Here is a 9,682-nt window from a genome sequence, read left to right as displayed (position 1 = left end):
AAATATTCCGGATACCGTTAAAAGGAATTGTTTTCTAAATCAAAGTGGACCTCTTAACAGAGACTCGAAATCATAATTCAATGTAACTGTTAAATCAATCATTTGATATTATCTTCAAATTCCCTCAATATGAAACTAAATACTTTTATGTAAAGTATTTATACTTAATACTTCGTTAACATTTTCAAGTTATAATCTATACACATATTCATATATAATCATTTACGTTCATTTAATGGTTCGTGAATCATTGGAATTTGGTCGAGGTTAAATGAATATATGAACATAGTTTAAAATTTCTGAGATTCAACTTACAAACTTTGCTTATCGTGTCGGGAATATATAAAGATTAAAGTTTAAATTTGGTCAGAAATTTCCGGGTTGTCACAGTACCTACCCGTTAAAGAAATTTCATCCCGAAATTTGATTGGGATGGTCATGGCTGACAATAAGTATTTTTTCATGACGCATATAAGCTGAAGATTAGGGTTTTATCATCATTGAGTAATATAGATAAAATCATTTGATTTTGTGAAGAGTAAGAGTGAATCTATTACCAAAAGAGTGAAATGAGTAGGTATAGATTCGTCATATCTTTTGATGTAGATAGAATTGATTTTCAAGTTCAAGAGATTTGGAGAAAATCTTCGTAATAAGATTTGATTAAGGAAATTAGGATCCGCTTTAAATGCGATCATCCATTTTGATTGCTCTGTCTGATATTTTACTATAAATCCACTCCATTCATTTCCTTACAACTCACACCTTCCCTTCTTTCTCCCTCAGCTCATACTTTAAAGTATTTGTCAATATACTCCATCCAGTTCTGATTCTTGATATACTCCTTACCTTCATATCTGTCATTCTTCTTTTTCATCTGCCGCCGGAAGAATCTATTTACTTTTACTATACCCTTGGGTTTATAGTGTTTTTAGTTCTCCCGTGTCTTTATATTGCTATTTGCATCGATATATACGGTTTATAATTTCTGGGTGGTTGTTGGATTTTATATCTTCTCTTATATTTCGATGTCTCTACTTCTGTCTCCCATAATCATTGTTATCTCCAGTTAATGCTCTCTTTTATTTGCTGCGATTTATACCCTAATTTCTATTTCAGAATTTTATCCTTTCGTTTCTTCTTCTTGCGATTAAGCACCGCTTGTAATGGTCCAGAATTCGCAGATATGAATTTCGGAATGAACATTGTTATTGTTCTAGGAAGGAAATTATAATGGCACGATCTTGACTTGTAAAATTACCAGAATACCTCAGAAAAAGCCGAATCATCAAGAAATATTTTTTTGATATTTTAGAGGTTAAATAGAATACAAGAGTCATATAACATGGCACATGATGATGTTATGATCTGTGAATCATCACATTCCATTTAGAAACTCAGCATGACTTACTGTAATATAATCACGTTGATCAAGTGTCATTATATTATACTAACTCATGTTTCAGCTCCCAACACTAATAAAAAAATAAAAATAAATAATATTCCTATTTTAAACTCGAATGTTTCAGAATTTAAAAACTAAAATAGTTTCTTTTATGATGTAATACAGATAACGCGAAGCGGTAAATGATTTCAGATAAGAATAATTAAGAAAATATCTTCAGAAATATGGAGGATATTTATAATGAAAGATACAATGATATCTTAGAATTTCTAATATCAGAGGATGATGAAGAATATTGTTCGCAGGGGTTTAGAGTCAGGAGCAAGGTATTCGTTAATGACTTCAGCAGGTATTGAATCATTTGGATCCTTTGAAGTCAGGTTCAGTCTTTGTGATTTATCCACAGCCTCCTTCATACTTTGCTCAATCCGGTTTCCAATTCCAAGACTTCTCTTTTTCTGCGCTTTTCCAGCATATTTCTTCATTATCATTAAACTTTTACTGTTAAAGTCGTTTACAGTTTTTGCTGCTTCATCAGCATTTTTCCATTTTTGGAGAACCAATTCGTAGTTCGGAGTGTTTTTTAGAAACTTCACATTCAAATTAAGTCCAGAAGATAGACGTTATATATACACATATAACTGTTGGCGTAGACATGCTGCGAGATCTCAAAATACTGATTGCTAATTCCCGATGATTCGTATGGCAATTCTCGTTACAAGATGCGAATGAGTAAATGATGGGGTTTCGGTAATTATAATGATTCTTCGGAAGGTCAAAGATCAGTGAAGTTGTGATTAAGTTTATTGCTAATGTGGTGAAACATGAAAGGTTCTCCGATAACAAAAGGGTAATCATATATATCAAGATTATGATAAGGCTACTCCGAATGAAAAATCGAAGTTGTCTTACTGGAGCTGTGATAGAATTTGCTACTTTGAAAAGGAATTGCATAGTTATTTTTGTTAATAAATGCCAAAGGATCTGACACAGATCTGTGTTGAATTATGACTTTGGTTTCGAGAGCTTTTTAAGTACATAACTGTGGGTAATATGTGGTTGAATCATCATCTCGATTGCTCATTATTTAAAGTGTCTTCAGAAATTTTTTGAAGGGTTGAACAGAGATTGTAATCGTTAATATACATTTGATGTTCTAACACAGTTTTGAAGTCAAAGTATAGCTTTGAAAGATGTAAGAATCTAAAAGTGATGGTACCGGTTATTTTTTGTATTGAATTCTGAGGTTTCAAAATCAGAATATGTAATTGGGTTTGAATGAGTATTGTTGTTTTGATTGCTATGAAAGAATGTATATTATTGTGAAAGTAGGAGGTATAGTTGATAATTTGCTTAATCAGATTCGAAGAATGTAACATATTAATTGTGAATATATATATATATATATATATATATATATATATATATATATATATATATACATATATCTCGGGTATTACCTACCCGTTAAAAAAAAATTCACAATTAATATTTTGTACAGAAGAATTTTATTACAGTCTTTATGAAAATATATATGTATATATTCTCTTCAGATGTAACATAGATTTCAATGAGTCATTTCTAAATTAAACTGATTCGATTTATGGTTGAAACCAGAATTGAATAATCCCTTGAAGGCTTTAGAGATTACATAAGTATTTCTTCAATAATATTGAAATTATGAATCAATACTTCGTTATTTGTTGAGATGTGATGTTAGTTTTCGTTAAATTCTTGTGAACTTCGCAAAATACGAATGATGTTATCTGAAAAGTTTCGGTTACATCAATGATGAAGTGTAAAATCAAATATATACTTGATTTATTAGGAACTGGAATTTGTTGAATTGAGACAGAGATTGTAGTTAACGATGGTTAAGTCACGGGCGAGAGACGTACATTATTGCATATTTGTAATATGAATTAATCGAGTAGTTAAGATTCACACACAATAGCTTAGCACGAAAAGATTTATTTTTATTTCAAAAAATATATATATAAAATATACATATAATTTCTTCAGAGGGAATGAGTTAATTCTTCATAACTTGTTGATACAATATACGCGTTATTGATTTGTAATGATGTCCACAGTGATTCTTGAACTGACAGAGTTTGTGATGTTATAGGTGTTGTTGATTCTGATGTTGACTGTACTGGCGATGCTGGTGACGCTGACGGTACTGTTGATGCTGTTGGTAAAACAAGTTTAGCTTTGTTAATCAAACACAATTTTTGTCAGAGTTTCTACTCTTCCTTCTATCATTTTGGTTCGCTTAACTGATTTATGGTTAAGGCTAGATTAGATAATCTCTAAGACTTTAGAGATTACATAATCGCCGCGGAATGTTTCTCCAATGAAGTTATGAGTTAATACTTCGTCAGTTATTGTTGTTGGTACTCCTTGGTATCTATGGTGAGTATGACGTTGATGCATGTGGGATAGATTGTGAAGTTGAGGTTTACGACGCGGTTGTGGTTGGAGGTGGTAATGGTACTGTTGGCGTTGATGATGGTGGTACTGGTTATGCTACTGGTGCTGCTGCTGGTGTTTGTAATGTTTGCATCATATTCTCCAAAGCCACTACCCGAGTGCGAAGCTCGTTGGCTTCTTCTATTACACCGGGGTGATTGTCGGTTCGGACGAGCGGATAAATAAAGTCTAAAATTTGATGTAGTATATAATCATGACGAGATACTCTGAAATGAGAGAGAAAATGGTGTTTCGGATTGGTTCGCCGGTAAGTGCTTCAGGTTCTTCGTCAAGAGGGCAATGTGGTGGATGGAAGGGATCACCTTCTTCTTGTCTCCAATGATTGAGGAGGCTATGACCCCATCCCCAATTCATCCAGAATAGGTGATGACTGATTGGTTGATCCATTCTGGTCACGCTGCTTTCAGAGGTTGAGTGAGATTCCATTTCGGAATCCGAGGGACTTGAATTGATGACGAATTCCATTTCGTACGATTGGATAAAGGATTTTTCGATATGAAATGATTTTTCGGCTATCGGATGGTATTCTAATTATATATAATATCTATATATATAGAGCAAAAGATTTCGTAGATTACGGAGGAATTTACGGATTATGTCAGGAAAAGTTTACAGTAACAGATACGCAAAGATATGAATTTGGTCTATACACTATTTGTGCAATCAATGCAGTAAGATGTGTCTAGACTAAGAATGATAAGCAGGTAATTTCATAAGGATGATGAGCAGATGATTTCCAACTAGAAATGATAAGCAAAACTTTTAACATGCAGACATGGTCGAAGTCCAGACTCACTAATGCATCCTAACGACTTATCAGTTAGACACACTAATGCAGACCTGGTTCAATAAGACCACCGCTCTGATACCACATGTAAATACCCGTCCTAATCCATAAGAACGAATACAATAACATATGATTACATCGCGAGGTATTTGACCTCTATATGATACATTTTACAAACATTGCATTCGTTTTAAAAGAAAATCTTTCATTACATCAAAAGTTGACAGGCATGCATACCATTTCGTAATATTCATCTATAAATGATCTAATCTATCATTTACTTAATCATAATCTTTACTGAACTCAACGACTTAAATGCAACGTCTTTTGAAATATTCCATGAATGATTCCAAGTAATATCTTTAAAATGAGCTAATGCACAGCGGAAGATTTCTTTAATACCTGAGAATAAACATGCTTTAAAGTGTCAACCAAAAGGTTGGTGAGTTCATTAGTTTATCATAATCATTCATTTCCATCATTTTAATAAACCACAAGAATTTTATTTCCAGTTCTCATAAATATACGTCCCATGCATAGAGACAAAAATCATTCATATGGTGAACACCTGGTAACCTACATTAACAAGATGCATATAAGAATATCCCCTATGATTCCGGGACATCCATTGGACATGATAAAACAACATCGAAGTATTAAAGCATCCGCAACCATAGATGGGGTTCGTTAGGCCCAATAGATCTATCTTTAGGATTCGCGTCAATTAGTAGACCGGTTTACTAATTCTTAGTTTACCAAGCAAAAGGGGCATATTCGGCTTCGATCATTCACCCATATAATGTACTTTTGATTACTTGTGTCTATTTCGTAAAACATTTATAAAATTTTCGCATGTATTCTCAGCCCAAAAATATAAAGGGTAAAAAGGCAAATGAAACTCACCATACTGTATTTCGTAGTAAAAATACATATAACATCATTGAACAAGTGCAAGGTTAGCCTCGGATTCACGAACCTAAATTAATTACATATATTTATATGTTGGTCAATATTTGTCTTAACAAATTAGGTCAAGTCATAGTGTACCACAAACCTAATGCTCGAGACTAATATGCAAAAGTCAACAAAAGTCAATTTGACTCAAAATGATTTCCAAAATTTATACATGATTATAATATAGTTTAAATATCGTCGTTTTATATTTTTAAATATTTTTAAAAGATTTATTAGAGTAAATAATATAATTCATTTATTAATAAATAAAACTTTATAAAAATATATGCTTTTATATATCTTAAGTAATAAAATTTATAAAGTTCATTTAATATCATAAAGATAATATGATAGGTATTATTAAAGTAATTTTATTACACATAGTAAAATATGTTTGTATCACATATTTATTTGATAAAATAATATCTATAATAATAGTAAGTAAAAGTTGTATTATTTTGTAATAATAATAATTATTATTCTATTAATAAAAATATCAATATTTATAATTACTAAAAATGATATTATGATAAAATGATAATTCTAATTATGATAACATTAATATTTATGATACTTTTTAATATTAACTTTAAAATAATAATTCTATTTAAAATGATAATAATAATGATATTTTATAAGAACAATGACATTTCTATTAAAATAATAATTTTTGTTAAAATGATAGTTTTAATATTATCAATACTTTTAATAATAATAGTAAATAGTAATGACAAAATAATAAGTACAATAATTTCATCTAAAATAATATCTTATAATATTTTAATTTCATTATGATACACATACTCATTATTTCCTAATTGATTCATTTGATAGCTTTTAATTATCTTTTATATCGCGTTCATTTTAATAATAATAATAGTAATCATAATAATCAAGTGTTACTAATATTAGTTTTAATTATAATAATACTAATAATAATAAATATTATGATAATATTAATACTAATAAGTATTTTAATGATAATAATAATAATATTAATTATAACTTTAACGATAATAATGGTAATAATAATAATAAAATAACAATTTTTAATGATAATACTTTTTATGGATAATGATAATAATAATGATCATAATAATAATGATATTAGTAGTAATAATAATAATAATAATAATAATAATAATAATAATAATAATAATAATAATAATAATAATAATAATAATAATAATAATAATAATAATAATAATAATAATAATTAGATAAAAATTATAACGACGATAATAACGACGATAATAATAATCATTTTTAATAATAATACAAAGATTCAATTGGCTATTACCTCTAATATGTTCTTCGAAACCATTCGATATCTAAATGAAAAGTTCTTAATTTTTTGCTAGTCCAAAAGTACAAGCATGCATAATCCTATATACTCGAGCACTAGTTAGGGATACAATATTAATATGTAAAAATTAATTTACGAGTACTCACGTATCAATATTGAGATTCAATATTGCAGGAAAGGTACGTAGATGCAACGGAGACGAAAATTACTAGATTGACCTCACGAGCATACCCATGAACATTACCCATCACCTCCATAGCTATAACCCATAATTTCCTTAGCCCTATCCTACTCGAAAAGCTCATTTTTGACATCACGCGGGAAGAACCTCGTCGTAGTATTTTATGTTTAATACATAATAATATCGCTCCTAATACTAATAATAATAATAATAATAATAATAATAATATTAATAATAATAATAATAATAATATAAATTGAGAGAATAAGATCAAGATGTATATGCAAACTGAGTAAACCTATTGCGTTTTATAGACTTGCACTCATTTCTCTCTTCATACGACTGCATGATGTTTATAAAGATTTTTCATGCGGTCGCATGACACAATGGTACAGCTCATATTAATGAATCCAAAGTTGCCGACGGTTTTCTTATAACATATGTTTTATATATATATTATTTAATAAATAATATATTTAATCTTTAGAATTAATTAAATATTATATTATATTCTCGTGCATGCTAAAAATGTAATTTTTGTTTAAATGACTCGTACGTTGTCACTCGACTCATGTACCACTTTCGGTTTCTCGAGTGCTCGTTCGTACGTTTAGATTACTAACTTTTGACTAACTCTCGTTAATGACACTTTTGTAAATCACTTTTACTAAATATTCCGGATACCGTTAAAAAGGAATTGTTTCCTAAATCAATGTGGACCTCTTAACAGAGACTTGAAATCATAATTCAATGTAACTATTAAATCAATCATTTGATATTATCTTCAAATTCCCTCAATATGAAACTAAATACTTTTATGTAAAGTATTTATACTTAATACTTCGTTAACATTTTCAAGTTATAATCTATACACATATTCATATATAATCATTTACGTTCATTTAATGGTTCGTGAATCATTGGAATTTGGTCGAGGTTAAATGAATATATGAACATAGTTTAAAATTTTTGAGATTCAACTTACAAACTTTGCTTATCGTGTCAGAAATATATAAAGATTAAAGTTTAAATTTGGTCAGAAATTTCCAAGTTGTCACAGTTATAGCGTATCCTTTGCAAGTTATAGAGGAAAAAGATCAAATTTATAAAAAAAAAGTGTTCGTTCTCTGTTCTTGATTAATTTTTTTCAAAACTCGAATTCGAAAGAAATTACAAAATGTAATAATGTAGAAGTGTTAGGAATCTCATACTCAAACTATCTGTGAAGTTTCAAATCCCAATTCGTTTTATCAATCTTAAAATTTCGAGTCACAGTTTAAACTTCAAAAAGTCAAAGAATTGTTCTTCGCGAAATTCGTTATTGTTTTGATGTTTCCAGTTAAACTGATGATTGTGAAAGTTTCTAAGATTGATTGTAAACATAATTCTTGTTATAATTTTCTTCTAAAACGTTCAAGATTTTGATTTTGATGATTGAGTTTTGTTTGTTCTTCATGACGCAGCAGCAGCTGCTCTCTTTATTTTTTTTTCTCGTTTTTCCTTATACAAATATCCATAATCAATTACTGATGTTTCAAGTACAAATTAATTTAACCCTTGAACTAGTTATTGTGCTTGTTAATTTGATCCTACGGTCAACTGAAATTTTGGAGAAGAAGGAGAAACAGGAAGGCGGGTTAAATAGATAAAACTGTGAGATGATTTCAGAAAAATAGATACAGATGAGTGGTGTTAGGTGTTTAAGGGTTAGTGAGAGGTCGCGGGTTCAAGTCTAGTTCGGGGCAATTTTTTTAGAACACTCTTTGGAGGTAGTTTTTCATTTTCATTTATTATTATTATTATTATTATTATTATTATTATTATTATTATTATTATTATTATTATTATTATTATTATTAGTATTATTATTATTATTATTATTATTATTATTATTATTATTATTATTATAATTATTATTATTACAATTATAGTTATTGTATTATTATTATTATTATTACGATAATAATTAGATGATGATTAAGTTTAGAATTATGATAAATGAAGTGATAATGATTAAGAACTATAGTTATGATGATTATGTATTGATGATAATGTTAACGAAAATGTTAGTGATGTATTTTAATGATACATAAAATAATTAAAATGAGGATGTTAGTTTAAGTTATGATAATCGGTTTATGATCATGATAAAAGTAACGATTATGAAGATGATATCAAACGTAAATGATGAGATGATGATAATGAGATGATGATGTTAATTAGATGGTGTGATTCTTATTATTTTCATTAAAAGTATTATTTTTTATCATTAATGTTAAAAATTATCAAAATCTACTTTATTATTAAAATTATCTTTTTCATTAAAAATTAGCATTATTATTATTATCTATTATTATTAGAATTAGAATTATTATTATTATTATTATTATTATTATTATTATTATTATTATTATTATTATTATTATTATTATTATTATTATTATTATTATTATTATTATTATTATTATTATTATTATTATTATTATTATTATTATTATAAAAATAATCAAAGTTATTATTATTTTCATCAAATATTAGTATTAGTATCATTTATAA

Source organism: Rutidosis leptorrhynchoides, chromosome 9 (assembly GCF_046630445.1).
Source record: "Rutidosis leptorrhynchoides isolate AG116_Rl617_1_P2 chromosome 9, CSIRO_AGI_Rlap_v1, whole genome shotgun sequence".
NCBI classification, from domain to species: domain Eukaryota; kingdom Viridiplantae; phylum Streptophyta; class Magnoliopsida; order Asterales; family Asteraceae; genus Rutidosis; species Rutidosis leptorrhynchoides.
This window is presented reverse-complemented; position numbering follows the sequence as displayed.